At 45.6% G+C, this 23,371-nt stretch overlaps 1 protein-coding gene across 2 annotated transcripts in view; it reads left to right on the top strand.

The window, feature by feature from the left end:
• Positions 1-596: 596 nt before the first annotated feature.
• The window catches only part of JCAD (junctional cadherin 5 associated), a 60,246-nt gene continuing 37,471 nt past the window's right edge, over positions 597-23,371 (top strand). Inside the window, exon 1 of one of the 2 annotated variants that reach the window (XM_002189026.6) lies at positions 597-844. The gene's annotated coding sequence lies outside the window, so the exon portion shown is untranslated. The remainder of the gene's footprint in view (positions 845-23,371) is intronic. The other variant, XM_072925403.1, reaches the window with a different exon arrangement.

Genomic DNA, 23,371 nt, shown 5'->3' with positions numbered 1-23,371 from the left:
TTTGAGCTGGATTAAACAACAAAACCAAAAGCAATTGTCCTAAGCACAATATTTTGCCTGCATTAGACGCTCTCTGTAGCAATCCATGAGCTGCAGGAGGGTATCCAGCTTACATCCTAGCTGGAGGTGGCACAAGTTCAGTGGGTTAATGTTCGTGCTCCCGCCAAACTGCAGACCCTGTGACCTTTTAAAATCATGCATTATTAACTTAGAGAGCTTTACTTGCTCTTTTGAAATATTAGAATCAAATCCCTCATATCTGTACTTTTTACAAGCCATGAAAATGCAAATTTTTGACATGCCTGCTGAAATCCTTGCTAACAGGTGTTAGGAATATTGTTTTATGTGGTACAACACCTTGCATAGGTTAGTTTGTGGAGTTCATCTGCTGCCCCTCACTTGTCATAGTATCTAGCATGAAATTCCACACATGCCTTTTATTTAGGAAAGAGCACAAAAGTATGTTATCTTATTCCTCTGGAATTTTCCACAGTTGTTTAGCATGTTAGTTTAAGCATAATTGGTTAGTGGGCTCTTGAAATCTGTATCTTAGCTGTACTTATTTACATCAGGCTAAAAGTAGTTCATTTCAGTTGAGGTAAATGTGAAGCATTAGATTGCAAACGTACCTAATCCATCTCTCCTCCCCCATGACTAGAAATCCTGTGGTTAAAATAACACAGCCTCTATTCAGAGCACAAACTTAGAGCTGCGAGCAGGAGCAGGGTTGGGATTTAAACACCTCTCAGCAGATGAGTCTGTTCAAGGGTCTTTCTCGGGTTTGTTTTTCATCCTACTTTTGATCCATGAGAGGAAGCCAGGCTCTCTCCTCTGGGCAAGCAAGGTAAAGATTTTCTGCATTCTGTATACGGTTGCATGTGCTTGTTAAGGAGCTTATAAACATGATTGCAAAAGGCTGTTACAAAAGCAATTGTAAAAATGTTGCTGTTATAGAGCAAGAAGTGTTTGGCAAATGGCTTCACAATCTTGAAACGTTAGTCTGGTCTTCTGGCTATTTCCACACAACAGTGAAAGGATGAAATGATAAATCTTGCACAGAGAAGCAAGGAGCAGTGATTCTCCATCACATTTCAGAGAAGCTGAGCATGTAGGAAATAGCAAACCTGGGTAGTACTGTGATCTCCAGACTACAGCAGAACTGGCATTTTGCTAACTGCCAGCTCTAGTCCCTGCTGGGTTTGTCCAGCTGCTGTAATCCCGTTTGGGAGGCTGAGGCTGTGCTGGAGGATGGCACTGAGTCTGTTTACTGAGTACATGCTAATGCTGCTCCAGCGTGACTTACAGCGCCGGCGGAACCGTGCTTTCAGCAATGTTTGGATGCGGCGTGCCAGATAATTAACTGCCTTTCTTTGCTCTTACTGCTTTCCAAGTCACAGGCGATGTAGAAAATCATCATCTTTCCTTGAATCCTTATTTTACTTGAAATCCAGGAAACAAGTGCGATGTCTGTGCTAATGCCCGTGGAACTGTACTCCCAGTGCCAGAGTCTGTTAACTCTCCCAGCCCTGTGCTGTTTTTCACAGGGGATCCTGAGTATCACATCGGTCCTCTTGCCCCACGATGTTCAAATGCAGAAGGTGGCACTGCCGGGGGATTTTTGCTTAATTTAAAATAATGCTGCCCCTCCCTGCCCCAAGGCACGGGACAGTATGATGGTGTTGTGGGGGCACTTACACTCTCCTTCTATCAGGGTAGCACGAACAAATGCTGCTCCAGGTGCTACCCTTCCACTACTGGAGAGAGCCTAGAGCCTAGTTTTGCACGCAGAGGTGCTCACTTTCCCCTTCCTCTGCTTTCCACTCCTTTTTCCCTTCCCTGAGCAAGACTGGCTGGTTTCACATTGTCCTGTGTGCAGTCACTGGCCACCCCGGTCCCCACTGTCCCACAGCCATGCCACCCCCCATGGCAGCGTGCTCTCCACTCCTGCTCGGCCAGAGGAAAGAGGAGGACCCTGCATGCCAGCGCCTCTCAGCACAGAGCTGCCACGCTCTGGGGAAGGTTTGGACTGGAAAAGGTGCCCTCGTCCCTTGAGCCAACAGTGCTGCTTTGTCCTGGGCGAGAAATGAAGCTTTATCACTTGGGTGCCTGGCTCAGGGAGGGACAAGCAGGGCTACAAGGAATACAAACACACCACTTTTCCTGATTCTCTGAGCACACCATGGCAGAGAGGCAGCTCAGAGGAGAGAGAACATGTGCAAAACAAAGAAATGCGGTCAGGCAGGAACTATTAAATTCCAATATAGAAAGTGGAGCTGATGTCATTTTAACATCCTAAGCAGTGCCAAGAATTCTAAGCTCCATATCAAGATTCAGTGCAAAGCCCCCACAAAACTCACAACTTGTTCTTGTGGAAAAATTAACTTTTATGGAAAATATGCATGGGAACATGCCAGAGGAGTGTGTTGTTTTATTTCTTTTATTAATTTTGAATACATTAGTTCAGAGAGCAATCCCATTTTAGCATCAGCTGCCTCTATCCAAGAAGCCGAAGCTCTCATACACAGCTCACAAATACTGGAGGCGAGGGAGCTGTGTTTTTCTGTATGATCAGTTGTTAGATGGAAAGAGCTGTTTGAGTAGGAAGGGATGTGGGAAGGCTCAGTGGGATGACTGACTTAAAGCTTTTTTCCTGGTGACATATCTGAATCATGATCAGATGCACCTGAATGGAGCAGCATCATCAGCTATTATAACTCTGAGTGCGTCAGAGGTGGGATTACGTGCAGCTCCTGTGATAAAGGTTACTCATCTCTGTCCTGCTATAGGACCACCTTCACTGTTGCTTGTAACTTTGTGAGACTTGAAAAGTTTAGACTGAGCTCTTCCAACTTGATTGTCTGCCTTGGGATAAGTGCTTTTCTTGAAAACTTCAGCCAGAATTGTCCAGCCAGTTTTGTCCATTCCAAGAATGAGCATAGGGAAAAAGGAATTGTTGTCCAACTGGAAAAAAAAGAAAGGAAGAAACAGGAGGGGGGAACCTGGTGATCCTTTTTTTGGATAGTTCTTATCCCTCTGTGCTCTGGAGTTGAGATCTGAAATTTGGCAGATTTCTGTTAGGAATGTGATTTTTTTTTTAACCTTGTAAATCTCCTCCAATTTGGCTTAGTGATAGTCTTTGAAGGGAGAAAATAGCAACTTCTTAGGGATGTGCTAAGGCTGAGTAGTCAAAATCTGCTGAGATTCCTTCCCACATGAGTGAACTCAGCCCAGCATCCCAGCAGCTCCCAGTGCTGACCCCAATGCTGCTGTGCAAACAGTCAGTGCTACCAAGCTCCTGCAGATCCTTGTTCTTCCCCACAGCATGACAAGGACCCGGGTCCTCTCTCCAAGAGTCATCCCAGCTCAAGGAGCAGAATGAAGATGGGCTCTTCGTGTAATGCTGATCAGGACAGAGTAAATGGTCAGTGGAAAGGCAGGCAGGGAGCAACACTTCAATTCTTTTCTGTCACAGCCTGGTGGCAGACAGGGACCCAGGCAATGCTAGGCTAAGCAAAGACCTGGTACTCGGATGCTAAAGCTGGAGGGTTGCTTGGGAATGGGATGAGGAGTACATGGCACAAATGAGGAGTCAGGGGGCTTGGGAACAGGTTGGGAATATGTGTGTCAAGGTATGAGCCATAGGGAGAGTCTAGGCATGCCAGAGCTTGATATGAAACCTCAGCTGCCCCATCCTTGGTCCCTTTTTGAGACTCTGAGTGCTACCTCAGCATTGGCTTCAGTCCCACTCTCCCAGCAGGGTCTTCTGTGCCAGGTCTTGCTGAGGGTCTCCCCAGTCTGCAGCCAGTGGCTGTGGGGTGCCCCATTGTCTGCATGTGCCATAAGACCCTGCTCCTGATATCTGCTGCTGGGGTGGGAGTCAGTGGGAGCTCTACCTCCAGAATGTCCAGTATGCCTGATGATGAACACTCCTGTGCAGCCCCATGTCTGTTGGGCACCCCCTGGGGACAGCTGGGATGAGTGACCAAGATCCTGATAAAATAGTGCCTGGTGCAGTCAAGCTGCTGCTTACATGCCTGTCTCTGTTTCCATTTTATTAAAATGGCTAAAGAACCACCACCCTTGTCAGAAGTACTAGAAGAACCCAGGTACTACAGGGAAATGTGTCATTGTAGTTCCAAATTTGGGGAAAATCAGTCATTTTTTATTGAGGAGAACTTGGGAAGAAAATAAAGCCTATGACTACACTGAACTCTAAGGAAAAAAACTAAAATTCTATAGAATAACTCCAGTGACAAAAGTCCATCCAGTACCATGGGATAAAGCTGAGACCTCTGGCAAAATATTGTGTGTTCATCTAATTAACAATTGTGCCATAACACATAGCGAAAAGGAGGCCCAATTCTGGCATCTCTTGCCTCATGGATTTTTCAGTCATAGCAGTATTCTTACAGCCTATTTTTGTATGCAATGCATATGCAGCATTGGAGACAGATGGCAAAATCTCAGTGCTCATTGTGACGTGATTTCCACATCGAATGGTAGGGAGCTGCAGTCTGCTTGTTTCCATTCCTGCTGGAGTGGCAGGGAGAGGTGGTTTACTTCACTTCTTTTATGACTATAGACTATGGAGCAGCCTGGACCACCCCTCCTTCCACAAACACAGGCAGTGAAGTTTTGTCATCTTCATCAGCTCCTGGGAGCCCCATGCGCACGTCAGGACCCAGCTCTGTGAGACTGTGTAGAAACAAAGAACAGAAGGACAGGAACTGTGAGAACATGGTGAGAAGATCAGAGCTGCCTAGAGCCAGCTATGGAGGGGGGAAGGAACCCTAAGAAGCTGTGAGCCATTTTTGGCCAGTGCTGCAGGATGTGCTTGCTGCACAGTAACAGCCCTGCCTTAGTCAAGGATGTCACAGCCAGGAACTATAAGCAGGAATTTGCAGGAGAAGTGAAACAGAAAAGGAAAAGGAGTGGTGGATACTTATGGGCTTCTGTTCCAAGGGTCAAAGTAGAAAATGGATGTCCCTAAAGTTTGATGCTGAATAAATATGGATAAGTGGAGTAGAGACTGGCAATTGAAGGACCAGATATACTTATTGGGAATGTCCTTGTGGAAACTGTCACAAAATAAATAAATCCAGGAGGATGTTGCTCTTAGGGCTTTGATGAGATGATTATAAGTAGGGAGCAGAACCATGAATGAAGCAGTCAAGTCTGTGCATAAGGTTTCTTGCACAGATCAAAAAGATCTGCTGCCTTCTCATCTGCCACCCCTGGTGCAGCCAGCTCCTTGCACTGCACACAGCCCAGGGCAAGAGTCAGGTCACCTCATGAGTGCTAACCCAAAACCTTCTCTGCTTGATTAATTGTTTGACCTACTTGAGGCTCAGACTCCACTCAGAGAATCCCAGTTCTTCCTACAGTTTTGGTGTGAATTGAACCAGTATGCACAACATGACTAGTTCAACAACCACAACACTGTGCCTTGGGGCTTTGCCTCTGCTGGAAACTAAAGTACATGCAATTGATTCTGTGGTTCCTCAATGAACAAAATGAGGCTTTTGTGTAATAATATTACTCATTTGTTTCCAATTAGTCATTAATCATGTATTGTTTTGTCTCAGAAATTAATGTTATTTTTTTCCCAAATTATGAGTTTTTACCTACTTTGCATACTCCAATGTTTCCACAGATTGTGTGAGCCAAGTCTTCTGTCCTGACCCATGCCAGAATCTTGGGTTCCTGAATGTAATTGTAGAGTAAGATTGAGGTCTTCAGATCCTGTAGCTTGAGAGAATCAAATTGATCCAAGACCTGAGAGAAGGTTGCTACTGTCCTGCAGTTGCATTTCAAATATAAATATATCTTCATTTTATTCTGCTGTGCAGCCATGTGTGTTAGGGTGAAACATCAAGAAATTTGCTTACGAATGGATGTACAGATTTTGTCTCCTATCAAGGCATAGCCCTTTCTGAGTACTCTTGTAGTGACCATCTTGGTAATCTAAACAGTGTTCTCCTGTATAAATCAAGTCAGGCTCAATAAAGGGGATCTGCCAAGTCTTCAAATGCATCCATGAAATCCACCTTTCCCTGTCATATGGGCTATGTGACCTTTACAGAATCCTCCAATTTCTGAGACTCTTTGGAAAAGTGACTTATTATGTGCTCTATTGCTGTGCAACTCAGATGCAGAAGGGGAGTGAATACACAGTCATCAGGAAAGAAATACTCATTTCTGATAAGGTAAAAATGCTTTAACTTTTTCAAAAGAAGGAGGCTAGCACAGGGTGAGGAAGATGAGCATTTCAGCCTTTTACACTGGTGAATTTGGGAAACCCCTACCCAGACATACATAAAATCAGGTTTCCCACAGTGATGTTGTGATTCCCCCACATCCTTTTTGTATCAATTAATTTATAAGACCCTTGTGAATCCCATAATCCAAGTCTATGTATGAGACTTATGACACACAAAGGTTCCTAACAACCTCAAACTCATGGAGCACTTTTAACTGTTTATGGCCTTTTAGTATTTTTTCACTTTTATTTAGATGTCTTGCCCCTCAGCAGTGAACTTCTTTTCTCTTCTTTTCTGCTACTGCCAGATGGGTGTTTATGCCCTTGGCATTGTCTTCCTGGAGAGCAGACAGCAGTTCCTTGTATCCCACCACGGAAGGTGGCTCCAGCTCTGTAGCCACCAAGCACAATGAACTCTTACCCAAGTTGCCATCCCTGACCCTCAACCAAATCCAAGAGGGGTGTAAAGCAAACCCACATTGCCACGTGCAGCCTTCTGCCATCACGGCTGTGACTGTGTGTCCATCAGAGACTGGCCAACACATGGGATGGGTCATGCACAGCCAGCCATACCCACTTTGTCCCCTTCTCCTCGGGCACACAGTCCTGCTGCTGCGTATTGGGTAGCAGCAACTTTTCAACAGTATTTAAATTATAACTTCAGAACCTGCAGTTCTGGGAATTTCTGTGCAAAAGACCCTAAAAATACATAAACCACACAACATACTCTCTACTATTTGGCTGGAGTCTGCAAATCTAAGAAAGACTAAGAAAGACTATCCCAACTAAAAATATTTTGTTGTTATATGTAAAAGAGAGCATTCAAACTCTTCATTTAGTGGGCCTTTTCTTTTTTTGCCTTTAACTTTTGGTAAAGGTGGACTTACACAGAAGTGTAGGTGACATGCCTATCTCTCACAGGCCCCAAATCACCAGGCTGGCCCAGAAACATGGGGGCCTTGAGGGAAGGCGGGTCAGGAGTTGGGCAAAGATTCCAAAGAGGCTTCAATTCCCCTGATGTGGTTGTTCAAGCTGTTTATTCCATGAGATGATGGGGGAAAGAGAGAGAACCAGGAAGGGACCGGGCCTTATCTAGTCTCAGGACAGGGAGGGCTCTTTGGCCCTCCACCAACCCCATTGGGGCAGGAAGGAGGGGACCATACTAACAGATCCCAGTCACAGGGGTCCCTGGAAAGGGAAAAAGCATAGCCCGAGAACAATGCAACATGTAGGTAGTATTAAAGTTATCTTAAAAATTTTGCACTAGATTAACAATGTTAAAGTGGAGAAGAGCTACAGCCCTTCTTCTGCACTTCTTATTCTACATTCTTCCAGCATCTTGATGAATCAGTTATTGGCTAAGTCTTCATAGTCAACATGGATTTGGGTGGAAATTGAGTTACTCACCAGCTAAACTAAGTACAAAGAAGCTAATTCATTATGCTGCTCCTTAGCTATAATTGAGACTCATCTCCTAATTTGAGGCTCTGTGTGGGTTAATCATAGAGCTGAACTGGGGAGAAATACCAAAGCTTCTCTGAATCATTTTTATTCTTGCCCTAGTTCTTTATCATTAATTACATCAAGACATATCTCCAAGGAGACAAAGAGTGGTGCCATCAGCCTGCTGCTGCTTAGGTCCCCCCAAAACCTTCACTTGTTTTGTTAAGTGCAATATGTCTTTGGATGGTCCCTTGGGAGGAAGAGGCAGGCTGCATTTTGCTTGAGATCCTTCTTGTTCTGAGTGCAGATTTCAACCCACTAAATAAAAAGATACAGCCTTTTTAGCGCTATCACTAGAGGTGAAGCTGGGAGATCAATCAGCCTTTTCTCAGCTGAAGATGAGTGCAGAAACAGTTTTGAACATCAGGAGGGTATTGAGCGTTACTTTCCTCCCATGGTGAATGCAATATGTGGAACGTGTGCCTCAGACATCCTTTCCTTTTTCCAGTCTGAATGGCAAAGACCTCCTCGGACTTTTCTCTCCATTAGGCAAGGCTATGGTCAGCAACATGGATGAAGTATCACAGTTCAATAATTTCAAATCAATACTTCATTACTTGTCTCTGTTCAGAGGAAGCACATTTTTCTCTCCATGCGTACATAGAGCTTTTATCCAGCTCTCACCCACTCAGACATTTTGTGTCAGTTTTAGGGTTAATTTCCTCCTTTTAGTTTCCTGCCATTATTTCCTCACAGCACCTGGAGTTGACCTTTGGCAGTGAATGTGTCTGAAATAGGATTTCCAGAATAAAGGGTTTTTTTTAAATTTTTTTGCCTGGACCAGTCAATATGAACAGCTACTTGGTAGGTAGAAAGGGGGTTTTTTTTCTCCTTCCAAACTTTTGCTCTTCAGCTCTTTCATAGCCACTGGGCCTGGCAATTCCACTTCAGGGGACTTCTGAGAATCGTGCCTTTGTCCGCAATCATGTCAGAAAGTCAAATTACAGAAAATTTTAGGGAACTGCATGGTCCTGAAACTTTTGTTTCAGACATGTCCAGGTTGCTTAACTCCAGAAACGAAACACTTTGATGGTTCAGAACTGAAACAACTTGTTTCTAGTTTGAGCTGAATGGAAGCCTCTGACTTCCTCTCAGTTTGACGTTAGCCCGTGTCCTCTCTCTTGTGCTGTGGTGTCTCATGAGGGCTCTTGCTTGCCCATAGCTGTGTCTGACCAGCTGAGCTGCACACACGCCTAACTCAGAGCAATCACACTCCTGTGTCACTCCACTGGAGATGGGAATATCCCTTTCACCTTTTCTCATGATCATACACACCTGTAATGGAAGGTATTCACCCAGAAAAGGGACTTTGGAACTGTGACCCAAAGGACTGCAGCAGAATCTTGTCTCATCCTAGAAGCCCCTGGGAGACCCTTGCAAGGACTGGAGCTGCCTCTTGGACATGGTTATACTCACTTCCCAACTTTCACCCTCCTAGATCTGGAACAGCAGCTTGAAGTGTGATGCTCTACATCTGCTCTGGCTGTCCTACCCACAAATCCAGCTGTTTCCTTCTGCCCAGTGAGTGCTGGAGGGTTGGGGACAACCTAGGCATGGGGCAAAAGCAGAACCAGGAACTGTGACCACTGTACCAGGCACCCCTGCAAAGGTCTCAGATGTTTGCATGGCCAGCCTTTGCTCTGGTTTAATTCAGCCTGTTTGTGTGGCTTTGTGAGCACTGAAGCAGCAAGAGTCCCAATGTTTAACTACTGTTATTTATTAGGTAGACTACTGCCCAGTCCTGAGCCTGAACTCTCCAAACTGGAGCACAATATATACAGTCCATCTTGCCTCTCTCCAAACAGCATCCAGCATCAATCACAGCACTGTAAATTGTTTACACAAAACTGCAGACATCATAACTTATTAAATAACTCTCTTGTCGGTCAGATAAGTAAATATTTCTAAAGACTGTGAACATCGTGGCAAGCTGGAGCTGCCCAGACCAGCTCCAAATGGATCCAAGTTAACAGGGGACCATATTTGCCTTGCCTTTGATGTCCCTGCTCCAAATTGGGCTGAGAAGGGATCTGAAAACAAGCCTCCCTAAGGGAAGCTTATGCAGTTTTAAAGATGCTCAACCTTCTGTAGAGATAACAGGAAGAAGAATGTGGAAAGAGTTTGCAAAGAAGCTATCTTTCTGAAGAAGTAAATTTGAACCTGTGGGAGTCAGACCTTCCCCTTCTTCTCCATGTCCTCCTCTTTAAACCCAAACAAATTAAATGGATGCCAAAAAGTCTCTGCTGCAGAAGGGGTTGAGGGTTGATTCCTTGGGCCGTAGAGATTGCAGGGGGGATTTCTCTCACTGTTGGTGGCATGGATGGTGGCAGCACCTTCACATGACCACCTCTTCTTGCAGGCAGCCATCCCAAGAGCTTTGGCTGTCAGAAGGGGAATGGTTCTGGCATTGACTCCCACAGTTCCATTGCCTGCCCATGGTACGTCTCCATGCTTTTGAAAACAAACCATGGCTATCTGCTGCTATCGGAAACACCCGGAAATATGTTGTTTTATGAGATATTTGTTTCCAATCATTTCCAACAATTATTTGGGATCTTTTTCCTTTTGAGTTCACTGAGTTGTACCAGTTCACCTCCTTTTCAAAGGGATTGTGTTATATGCAGGAATGTGGAGTTGAAAGGACCAGAATTTTTGCAACAGGAATTTGTTTTGGAAGCAAGCGAGTTGGAAGGAGAGGAAATGGGCAGCCCACCAAGAGCTTCGGCAGGATTATCCCACCCTTTCAGCAAGCTACAGCCAGGGCAACTCATGAGCTGGGGCTGAGCCTGCTTCTAGTGGGGGTAGAGACAGACAAACTGCTCTTACCAGCAGTTTAATACAGCACAGCATCCAGTCATGTCTCTTGAAACCTCATGTGAAAAATCCCCTCAGGCACAGACCTCACTGATGTGAATCATAGAATCATAGAATATCCTGAGCTGGAAGGGACCCCCAAAGATCACAGAGCCCCACTGTGGCAGCCACCATGATGCAGGAAAGCTTCAGCTGGGTGAAGCTGGCTCTAGGCTGCTGCTGTGGGGTCACTGAGGTGCTGAGGGGGGCACTCATCTGCACAGCCCCCTGCCAAAGGCCAGGCACACAGTCCATTATCAGATAAAACTCATGGACTTGAGTCTAACCTGGTGCTGAATCGATGACTCAGCTGTGTGTTTGGCATTTACTTGTTTGGTGCCTGACTGGCACCTCCCGGCCTGCATTTTCTCTAATGAGATTTTAATTCTTAGTCTTCTGAAATACTTCAACACCTCCCATTGCTGGTGCATCTGGGTAGTTTTCTCAAAATATATGTTTCTTTGCAGTGTGTGTTACTTAATGTCAGAGGCATGTGTGAGGCTGTCCATATTTGCAAAAACTCAGGGGTTTCATCCCAGGGCTAAATCAAATCCTGCCAACACAGCACAGTGCAGACATAAATAAAGCATAGATTGTAGAGACCAACTGTCAGTGGTTCTCAGCTCCTCAAATATCCATTTCTGTTTGTGCACAACCATACTTACTGGCACTCCTGCCTCAATATATTCGCTATAAACTTAGGATTGATTGAGAAAACAGGTTAAGAAAAAGAAGGAAAAAAGATAGCAATTTCTTACACAAGTAGGCACATGTGGAGGGGAGATGGGAAAAGGGTTCAGAGGTAACACTGACCTGGTGGCATACAGGGCAGCATAAAGTGCTGTCAGTACAGTCAATATGTGCATGTCCCACAGGTGCAGAGAGGTCTCAAACATCGGAGTAAATGTTTCCTAATTCCTAGACACACATGATAGAAAAGAACAGCATGTAGAAGGAAACACATTCTGGTAACCTGCCAGAAAGAAAGGTGTTATTTTTCAAAAGAGAGCTGGAGACACTCCAGCTCTGGATTCATATCCAGCTTAGCCTTCAGCCACAAATACAAACCTGCACTAAGGCAGACACTCTTGTGGGCTGTGTGCCACACAGAGCTGTGTGGCATTGCTTACGTGGCTGTCACTGAGTGGGGTGTCCCAGTGTGCTGGATGTACCTGTGGGCATTACAGGAGGAATACCCTCCCACACCTGGAGCCCCAAGGCCCTGGGGCTCACTCACACTCTGCAGGACCCCACAGTTCCCACAGCCCATCTCAGCTCTGTCCCTTCCCCTCTGCTGGGGCAACGGGTGATCCATCTGTTCCACCAAACTCTGCCAGCCCTGGGTACATACCCTGCTGTCTGCTGAGGAGGTGATGTGTTGGTAACGCTGCTGCTCGAGCCTTTGCTGTAGGATGGAGGTACTGTGCAGCTGGCTCTGTGTTACTGCTCCTACTGACCAGCACCTACAACAGGAACTTTGCAGTAGGGGTAAATTTGCCTTTAAATAAGTGCATTTCTTTTCCTATCTTCATTGCAACATGTCACTGTTTTTTCAACCATTAGTGATTTTTTCCCCTCTCTCCTAACATTGTGTCAGATTTCTGTGTCATGAGGGGGAGTATTGTCAGATCGCATTCTCATGATGGGAGAGGCAGAAAATCCGTTCTGTATATCATGTGACCTTGGCTTGCAACTCCACAAAGGATTTCTTCAAGCCCTGCTCATTATCTCGTTTTATACTTTAAAGAAAAGAGAAAACGCTGGTGACAAATGGCCTCGTTTATCACATTTAATTGACTGACTATTCTTTTAAGCCTCTGAAACACACTTTGGGCCAAAGCACTGGAAAAATAACATGCCATTTACCCTGGTCTGCTGCCAGGTCACATTAAAAAATGTTCAGGAGGTGTTTTCTAGATCAGTACACGGAGTGGGAGTAAGGGTGTGCACTCTCACCACAGCACACTTCCCTCCTGGTTTCTAGCAACCATGACATTGTCATCCCTTTCACAAGCAAGCAACAGAAATGAGCAGAAATGAGAATTTCGAGCCAAACTGTTGTGGGAAGGGTGAAGCCACTAAAAAGTTGTATGTGAAAGGTGTCAATACTTCCCTGCTAAGGGAGTGCCTAGAATGGGACTGTGGGGGTCTCCCTTCATCCCAGAACTAACAACAGAACTAACCAACATTTTCAGTGACACTTAGGCAATGTGAAAATTAGTAAAATGCTTGTTGTAGCTATGGCAGGTGTTGCTCTGATTGTAGGTTGCCAGAATGACAATTGGAGATAGGGATTGAAAACCTCAAAGATGCAGTTTGGGAGGGATGCCTGCACAGCTTTCCCCAGTGTCCCTGAGACAGGCTGGCACTGACTGTGTGGGGTGCCCCAAAGGCCCACGGGTTGTGATGGGTCATGGGCTGCCCATAATGTGCACCTAAAATGTCATTCTGTTGCAAACAAAGCCCCAAACTTCGCTGTAAACTACACAGATAGAAATACCTGTAGAATAGCCTGATAAGATAGATAGATAACACAGATAGAATAGCCTGTAAGACATCTCTCTTCCCTCAATTCAGCTCCTCTTGCTAGTGTGAGACTTCACCTAAAGATTTTTCTTATGGAAGGAGATGGTATTCCTCAAAAAAGTGTATACAGTTATGTGCAGGAAAGTAGGCAAAAGAAACTGGGTTTGATTGAAGAACAGAAATATAAAGAGAGGAAAAAATGCTTTCAAGCACATAAAGGGTTGATCAACAAGAAAATTAATAAACTGGTCTCTGTCCCTGCTGTAGATATCAGCCACATGCTAAAATTTCAGTCAGGGTGTGTACTGGGTCTTGCTGGGAGGGAGTTAAGAAAGACTTAACACAGATTTAAGGAATGTTTTTATTAGTAAGTGTAGTAAAACACTGAAATACTTAGTCTCAGGAGACTGTGGAAGTTCTGTTATTAAAGGTTTTTCAGAACAGGTTATCCAGACATCTGTAAGGATTCACCTAGGCATGGGATGGAACGATGGACTGGAGCCAGCCTGAGTCCCTGGAGACCCTTTGCATGAAATTTTCATCACATTAATGTGAACACAAGACCCTTCTTACAGAGTACTAAAGACACCACCCTGGTTTTTCACAAATCCCTCCTAAAAGGTCTCAGTCTCTACTTAGCTTGTCTCTGGTTTGGAGATGGAAATGTTTTGATTCCTTTCCTCAACCCACTCTGAGACAAAGGGGCTAGTGAACCCCAGAATCACAGAAATCTTCTCTTCCCTCCTGTCCTCTGCTAGTCTGGGACCCCCAAGATGAAAAGGGCAGGGGAAGGACCCTTGTTCCAAGGGCACTGGAGTCTCGTGCCCTGGGAGAGCCATTCCCACATTTGTGCTCCTTCCCATGGCAGCACACACAGGGTGCCCCCAAGCCCAGTGCCACCCCCATAGCAGCTCACCCCCGAGGACACCAAGGGCCTTCACAGCCCCAGAGCACCCCCACTGACCACTGGGGGACCCAGCATTGCACCCTAAATAAAAGATTGACACAAATCCCACTGTCCTGGTTAGCCACCCATCTAATCCCCATTATGTCAGCAGGGTTTTGCTGGCAGGATTTGGTCCATGGCCAAAGAGCTCTGGGTTTTAAAGTCCTGGCTCTGGCTGCTGGTGGCAGGAGGAGGCTGCAGGTGTGAACCTGCAGGAGGGGCCTGAGCTGGTTTTCTAGAAACCCAGCAAAATTTACTGCCAAGTTTTGTTCATCTTTGTGGGAAAGCTGTTTCATGAAGAGTACAAAAAAATCCTACCATGCAGTTCCTCTTTAACTACACAGCATATGCATATTTATATATGGGTTTGGGTTTGATTATATCTATGTGTATAAATATAAATATAGATAGATATAGATAATAATTATACTGTTTTCATGGTCTTTACAAGCACAGTTTCAGGGGTTAAGACAAGGTACATGTGTGGTGGGGGGAGGAAAGGAAGAGATGGAAGGAGAGGAAACTGCTGTTGTACACAGCAGCTCTTTTCTAACCCCCATTTTTTACACTGATGGAATGCACCCAGTGACTGTTTCTCCTATTTAAGGAAAAAGGTTCCTATACAAAATCCTGTGGTTTTGAAGTGATCCTTTTATAGGCATAAAAAGATTTTTCCATATCCTTCTGTTTGATTTCTTTTCTTTTACTCAGACCTAGCAACTCAAATAGATATTTGCAGAATATCATGCACTGGAATCAGACACTTCATTCCTATTCTTGGTACTGGAGATCAAATATCCCACCAATTTACCACATAAAGCCATGGGGATACAAACTGAAGTCAGTTTAGCTGTAGGGCAGTGCAAGAGAGAGTTGAATTTCGTCCGGCACCCGTCCCAAGGGATCTTGTGCTGGCAATGACCCATCACAGAATTGAATGTGCTGTATGTTCCACCAAAGGTTTGCCTCTCTCAGGCTCCTCACTGGTGGTGAATGTTAATGGTGTTTGTAATCTCATTATTTGGAATAACTATATGTTAACCTTGAGTTAATAACACAGGGGTTTAGGCTGCATATCCTAAACAGCGGTTGGATGCAATGCTCAGCCTGCACCTGGAGCAGGGACCTGAACACTCCTTTCACATGTCCCAGAAGTGGGAAATGTGGCAATCACATCTCTTCAGGCCCAAAATGTGGTGGGCAGGTCCTGGACAGCAAGGTGCTGGCAGTGATGTGTGACAGGGCTGTGGTGTGGGCTGGGGGCTGGGGGCTCTCCTGGGGGAAGACTCATGCAGGCAGCACACATCATGTGCAGGGTCTCAGGTGGGATACATGGCCCAAGGGCAGATGCTGAGCTGCTTGGCCCAGCTAAAATCCTGGGATGTGAAGAAGTAAACAAAGCCTAGAGATTTACAAGCAAGTCCTGAAACACCTGAGGGTTCCCTGTCTCTCTCTTCAGGCAACAGTGTCCTCGGGGACATCTGGGCACAAGGGCCAAGCTGGGGATGCAAATGCAGCATCACACAGCCCTGTGCTTTGTAAGGACCAACACAATCTTTAATTTGTTACTCAAGCCTATACAGTCATATACTGTGCTGGAGGTAGCTTTTCTGCACAGAACCACAAGCCAAGGGATTTATGGAGCTCCAGTAGCTCCTCACTGCCAGATGTCCATTATCTCATCACATACATATGCTTCACAGTGATGCTGGAGCTCATGCTTTCCTCCACCGCCACAGAGACGTGCCTGGTACCACCAGTTTGTGCCGACATAAATAACAACCTGTCCAAGCATCTCCCCTGCAAGTGCTGGGGGAAGGGGCAAGGACATATGTTCCAGATGGAAATACAGCCAGGGGTTGTGCCCTTGGTGGCTTGGAGTTATGTAATTTTATCTCAATGCAACATGAGAGGAAGCAATTCCTCCACACAGCGTATCGTATTTGGCTGCCCGCTCTCTTACTTTTTATGAATGTAGGAGGACTGGTAATAGGGATGATGACAAAACTACAGCAAGGCAGCTGAGATCCCAGTATGTCATAAAAAAATTAACCTGCTGTGTGGCTCCCCCTTGACAGATGAGGTATGCTCACTCATCCTTGCCTTAAAGTTACGTAAATCTCTAACTTCAGAGGAATAAATTTTGATTTACTCCCACACTGAATGAGTGGGAAATGCTAAAGCTGAATTTTGGATCAGTGGCACAGGTCTCAGCTCTACAGGCTTCGAGGACTTTCAATTTAAAATCATCTTTTTGCTGTATATGAGGTCACCACAGAAAATTATGTGATCCACATATGCTTCCAGCTCATCTAGAAGGAACAAGAAAGGCCAGGCTGAGGATATATAGACAGAATGGGGATGAAAAACTAAGTGATGTGTGCCCACAAAGGGACAAACTCGTGGCACCCTCCCAAATTGTGGGTGGTCTATTGTGCATTGGTCTAGTCAATGAGAACATTACACTCATACATGCAAACCTAATTTGAAAAAACAGTATTTAAACAAACAATGAATGTATTGTAACCTCATAATTCATACCCACTGAACCTTGGCTCCATACTCCAGTACATAGTAGCCTTCTCAAGTCCTGCAATTTGATTTTAAAAAAGGAATGCTGTGGGCGTTGAGTTAGTGTAGAAGTACACAAGACCATTGCTGACTCTGTTTTCATCTACGCAGAGCATAAGGCAAGTAGGTGATTTATTTTTATTGGCACTGCTGGCAGATAAGCTTCCACTATTACAAAGCTGTCATACAGTCAGAGCCCAGCAGAAAACCCAATTCAGTAATCACATCCTCCTGAAGGATGTGCTGTGGAGGAAGGCTGTGATCCCTGCTTCTCCCATGGCACTCGGAAGTAGCCAGGAGTGTTCTGAGTCAACAAAGGACTTGGGCTGTCACTGATTTTTGTAAATGTTGCGGCACATCACAGGACATTGCAACTATGCTGCAAGTGAATGAAACATGTTCCAGTTCAAATAACAACTAAACTCGGAGACTGAAAAACAGAAATCCTTTACAAGATCTGGTGCTACCAACCCCTTTTACAGACTCAGCAAAGTGAGGGCAAGAAGAGCAAGGTGGGGCATTTTCATTTGGCTGTTGCTCTCCCAGCTTCTCCAAAATTGACACTGTGATCACCTGGACTCTGGAATTAAGAAGAAAAACTTTTGATGGATATTCCCACTCTTGCCAAGCTGTAGCTAATTTATCCAGATCCTACCCTTTCCTTGCAGGTGACCTTGATTATCATGCAAATGACATTTTTACCCCATTCATCTGAGATCTCAAGAGAGAAAGGAAAGGTTTTTTTGTTTGTTTGTTTTTTTTTTTTTTTGTTAAAGAATGCTAGAGATGTCTAACATGTAAAAAGACCATGAATAAAAATGGATGATGAGGGCTGAATATCAGATTATATTAACAGCCCTGCAGAACTGCTCCATAGATTTAAACTTCTGTGCTGTGGGTTTGTGTGTCTCCACAGAAATACTCATACTTCTTGGACAATGGCAGCCTACCCTTTAGTACCCTGGACATAACAATTCAAATATATCAAAGGGTATTCTTTATATTTTAGGGGTCTCTTCACCTTGTTTGTCCATCTCTCTTGTACCCCCAAAGGCTGGGTCACTCCTGCCTTTCCTTCCTTACCGAACCAGTTCACCAGAGCGGCCCCAGGACCTCAACACCACCATCATTGGTGCACTCTGCATTTTGGAGAGGGGTGAACATTCCCCTGTGCCCGCTGTGCAGGGGAGGAGCTGCACCCTGGGCCACCCACGGGACCTGATGGGACATCCCAGGTCAGACCCTCAGCCATGTGCTGTATCCAGGGCTGCTCCTGTGCTCCTTCTCCTCCCTGTTTCTCAGCCAGAGCTTTGCAAAGGTCTGAGTTTCCTCTAGCTGGCAGCTGGGCACGCTGCTTTCCTTGATGAAATCTGTTTGGAAACGGTGAAGATCTGAGGGCTCCCTCAGCCGGAAAATCAGATTTGGCTTACCTGAATGTCAGGTCAGCTGAGCTGGACTTAATAAACAGCTGGGGATGAAGAGGGACAAACAGCGATGGAGTGGCTCCTGGGAGCCTGTCAGATTGGTTTCCTGCAGGGTTTGGCCTCTGGTGCTGCCTCAGCTGCTGCCTTGAGCCCCCTGCCCTGCCAGCAGCCAGCGCTTGCCTGGCCAAGGGGCAGCTGGTGCTGGGCAGAGCCAGCTCCTCACGTGTCCCAAACCCATGGGGACTTCATGGCCTTGGAACACCTCTGGCTATAGCAGAGCCACACTCTGCTGGTGCAGATGGACTGACAGCACAACGTCACAAGCCTCCTCTTGGTGGGAAATGCAGCTAAATAATCCAACTTGTTACTTGTCCCTGTCAGGCAGTGGGCCAGGTCCCACTGCTGCTGGGATTCCAGATTCTGGGGACAGGAAAATGGGGCATCCCTGTTCACCATACCTGCATCCCTAGCCACATAGCCAAGGCCCTCTAAAAATGTTCTAAGAGATGGAACAAAGTGGATTATGCAAGGAATCCTTCCTATACCTCTGCTGAAGTGCTTGAGGAGAGCGTTCCTGCTCTGTATGCCCTCCTCCCCTGAGAACCCCACACATCCTCTTCCCCTGGGGCATTGTCTGGCAATACTGGGCATTGTCCTGCCCAGTATGGAATCTGAGCACCTCCACACTGAGCTCAAAGTTTCTTTCCAGGGTGGAAAAAAAAAGGCAGACTCCTCCCATGTGCCATAGGCTGCTTCTAGGACTGCTTGCACAGGCAGGGCTGTGCCCACACCGTCAAGAAGATGTGCAGGGAGATATCTTGCTTTGGAAGAAGGGACAAAGACAAAAAAGCAGAAAACTGCTGAAAATGTGACTCCTGGTTGCCATGGCTGTAATCCTCCTCACAACACCTCTATGCTGCAGCTGAAAGAGAAGTGGTTCAAGGCAGCCACAGACTCTGCCATGAGGATTTCATGGTCTTCAGACAACATATGGGGTGACAGCAGGTGTTGCAAGGGGTGTCTCCAGGCACACACTGGTTATGAATGACAGTGCCCCTTCCCACAGATGTTTTGGGGCCCTGGCATGCCTGAATTTGGACCCCTTCTCCTTCCAAGGCATGAGTGCCCCTAGAGCAGGGACCACCCCACTGCATCCTCCACCCCTCCCTTTGGGCATCTCATCACAAAATGGACACAGTGGGAAGGCACTTCTGGAGGTCCTCTGGGGATTCAGATCACCAGCCCTTACCCTGTTTGCCCATCTCCTTCTAGTTAAAAATGAGATTATTCCCTTCAGCTGCCAGAGGCTGAAAATAAAAATGAGTCAGATCTGATTTTGTATCACTGCAGTCAGGCTTTCTGTGCTGTGCAGGGGAAACAAAGAAAGGTGAAATCCCTGTAGGGAAGGATTTGCAAAATTCTGCGGGAAATTGGTATTACAGATAATTGTTTCCTGCTGAAGGGATATAACAGAACTTTGCAGAAAAGCTGCCCTTTTCAGCAATATCCACTGCAGTGTACCCAGGCAAAAAGTCTGTCTCTGGCATGAATATGCTCCACTGCACATTTTCCTCCTGCACCTGAAATTGAGTACTGGTTAATTCCACTGGGATCTCCTTTAAAAGAGACATCATAGTGTAAATGATAAACCTGTTAAATTACAAATGAGGTGAAATGGTGGTTGCTTTGGCCTCTGGAGCATCAAGACTTTGATTCTTAATGGTAGCTGTTGAGACTTACCAGTTGAAAATGTGAAGAGAAAATTATTGACCATCAGAACAAAATCCCCACTCCTAGGCAGGTTCATGCTGCCAGAAGGCACTTTTTTCATGTTTGGCTGAGCATAGAAAAAGACAATGATGAACAGCTTCTTATTTGCATCTAATGCCCAGTATTTTGAGAGTATGTCCATACTTTCCCTGTTGAAGGTACCATGTTAAAATAAGTCAGCATTAATAAAACAAATATGACAATTAAAGTAGTTCTAGCTTTCATCATTGTATGGTGATGGATATGCTTATATATATATTAAAAAAAAACAACATTTTTTTCTCTAAGCCAAGACACTATTGGTAGAGTACTCTGAGCTACAATAGTGTTAATAGTGGATGGAAGAGTGGGTCCTCAGATAAGCTCCTCTTTATTCTTCCACTGATCTTACCAAAGCAGAATGATGTTACTTGCTGAAGCAGATAATGCCATCCATTGAATGAAGCCCTCTTGCTCAGCCATCTCTGGCAGCTCTAAATTTGAAGCAGCAGAATCTTTGACCAGACAAAAGAAAACTTCTGCTTATAATTATCACAATAAGACCAAAACCAAGAGCAGTGTGACTGTTTTATTAATACTGTGCTTTGCTGCTCCCAACTTTTGCAAAATCTGTGTATCTGGCTTTCCAAAAATATTACTACTTGGACCTATTTCATATGGATCGTGAAGGATAAAGACATTCCTGAAAGCTCACTTGCCAGCTCTGCTGTTCTGCCAGCAGCAGTAATTTGAGAAGGAATCATGGCCCCTTTGAAATACAGATCACAGCAGGGCCAGAGGATGGGGCCCAGACAGACACACATGGATGGACAGATCTACAGGAGATTCATTTTCTGTCCCACAGTAGCTCTCATCTTCCCTCTTCTGCTGCTCTGCAGTTTTCCTGCTGAGGACACATGTAGGCAGAGAAGATACCAAATCTAGTCCTTGAAATCTTTTCAGAAACATGCTTCCACACTGGGCTCTGCTCCTGATTGTGGGAAGAGGTGCCAACTGCAGAAGGCTGGAGCAGGAAGTGGCTCAGATCTCATGTTTTCCTTACACATCTCAGTAATAGCTTTTTGAAGAACTAGAGCATTTTTGCAGAACTGAAGGGTGCTGATGGTATCTGGTTTAACATGATTAACTTTTCTTGTCATCCCAAATTTACTGGCTAGCAGATCAGCTCATCTGTTAGATGGGTATAGTGGCTCCCTGACATCATCAGGACTGAATGTGTTGCATCGATTACGCCTTTTAGAGCCCAGCTTGGATTTAGGTAAAGAGCAGTAACTGAAGGGCTTAATGAGGAAAACAGCCTGTGCATGTAGAGCCCTACCTGAGATTTATACTTGAAAAGTGCAAGTGTCTGTCACACAGAGCCCTAACTGCTTTATCAGACAAGAGGAGAAACCTGGCAAAGCGTCATGGTCTCATGGCAAGACATGCGAATGTAGTCAAGATGTCAGAGCACCCAAACAGTGCAGCAAGGGATGCTGCCATCCCAAATAACCAGTTCCCAGCACTGGGAACGGTGTGCCTCAATTTGTCATCTACTCAGAGCTTTCTTGGCAGTAAATGGCTTTTTCAAGAGCAAGGTGAATAAGCTGTATGGAATAGAAAAGCAACTATGCTCTTTCTCAGTCCCTGTAAGCCACTGCAATTTGATAACCAGCTTTCTGTAACTATTTTGAGCTCTGTCTTTAGAAAAGAGGCACATGGACAGATATACTCTGCAATATAATAGTAGAGTTGGTTATTGGAGGATTTGTGTACCTTGTTAGGAATGCCTTTAAGCTATTGTTGTATAGATTTCTATTGATAGGTGGCAGTATGAGTGGATTTGAGCCTGGCATCCCATGACCCATCCAGTTTCCACACAAGCAGCAGATGTCAGACCTGACTCCACCATTCCCTATCAGGCCACTAGTAGCAAGAAGAATGGAGGAGAAATCACCCATTTTCTGTGAAAGGTATCTTCACCTCTGCTGTGGAGACTGGGAGGAGGAGAGTGTTACATGGGGGAAATGTACTCAAGCCAGGCCTCCTCCCTCATCAGCATAAAATTACCTTTGTGCTGTTCTCTTCATGACCTGCTGGCTGCAAAGAGCCCCACGGTGGCTATACTAGCTGGGAAAACCAGCATTAGCCACAGTTTGAGCAAGAGCAGCTGTGGCTGCTGAACTCAGAGCTCTGGCACATCCACAGAGTGTCTGAGTATCCCAAGCACAGCCTCTGTGTTGTTGGACAGCACAGACACAGCAGGCAGGCTCTGGTGGCCAAGCCCAGTCAAGATGACAGCACCTAGAGTCAACCTGCAGAAGTCCAGGTTTTTAAAGAGGTTCAGGGAAGGGGCATACAAAGGGGGGGACCTAAGTCCTTAGGCAGCTGTGAATCACTGTCTTGGATTTAGGCACCTAAGTGCTTTTTTGGACTTCATCCCAAACACTTCATTGAGTGAGTGTTGCATTAACAACAGCCCAGGCAGAGGATAAGCAGCAACAGAAATGCTCCAAGCTGCTATTGCAACGCATCCTAGAATGCGAACAAATGGTGGCTGCAGAAACAGCTGTACTGGGTTATGGTGTCATTGCCCCAAGCTGTTTCCTTCACTTGTACAAGGAAACACCCCTCAGCAGAACTTCCTTCACTGCAAAGCCCAGAAATACATCCAGGCTGGAACCACTGACTTGGTGTTGAAATGGGCATGCAGGTCCCGCTATCCATACAGCTGACTCTGTTAGAGGGGAAGGTGGATCCTGGCAGGTAGAGAACAGCATCTTAAAGCAGTGTTGTTAGTTCTGTAGGGATTTGTTTGCCTCTATTTTCAAATAGGCAGTGGCCACTTGTAAGGACCCAACAACTTTTGCTACTCGCTCTTCACCTTCCCATCTGAAATATCTAAGTAACATGGTTACTACATGGTTAGTGGTGCTGCTCACCACCATTAAGTTCATGCTCAATACAAGGACAACAGAGGCTGATGGGAATAAAAAAGATAGGGCTGTGTGTGCCATTTTTCACTTTAGGCAAGCATACTCTGACTTTGGAGGGTACACATTCAGGTGAACACTGCCTGCAGGGCACAACAAAAGATGGAGCTGAAGTAAGAAGATTCAGTTCTATTTTAACTTTCCCCTTGGAGTGGATGCAGCTTGACTTCTCTGATGTAGGCTGCCTGGCTGCAAGTTGCACATGCAGGGGAGAGTTTAATCTCCTTTCAAACAGCCGTTCATTCAGAGGCTGGCTGGCTCTTTTTCTCCCAGAGCACTCCAAAACAGCTTGAACAAAGGATCTCCTTCCAGGTTCAGATCTTTGTCAGGTGAAGGCAGAATTTATGAGGTCTCACATCTAGACAGGGGAATGTGGGACCCCCACAGCAGGGACTTGCCTGAGGCGGTGTCTGGGTTTGGGCACAGTGGCGATGCAATGAAATGTGTGTGTGGTGTAAATGTCCCACAGCACCCTGGTCTTTAAACAGCCTGTCTCCTCTAAGGGATGCCTGCATGATGCTTCTGTACCACAGTGCTGCAGTATGCC

The sequence above is a fragment of the Taeniopygia guttata genome, chromosome 2 (genome assembly GCF_048771995.1).
Source record: "Taeniopygia guttata chromosome 2, bTaeGut7.mat, whole genome shotgun sequence".
In the NCBI taxonomy this organism is placed as follows: domain Eukaryota; kingdom Metazoa; phylum Chordata; class Aves; order Passeriformes; family Estrildidae; genus Taeniopygia; species Taeniopygia guttata.
Note: the sequence above shows the minus strand (reverse complement) of the source record. Positions and strands in the feature narration are given on the sequence as shown.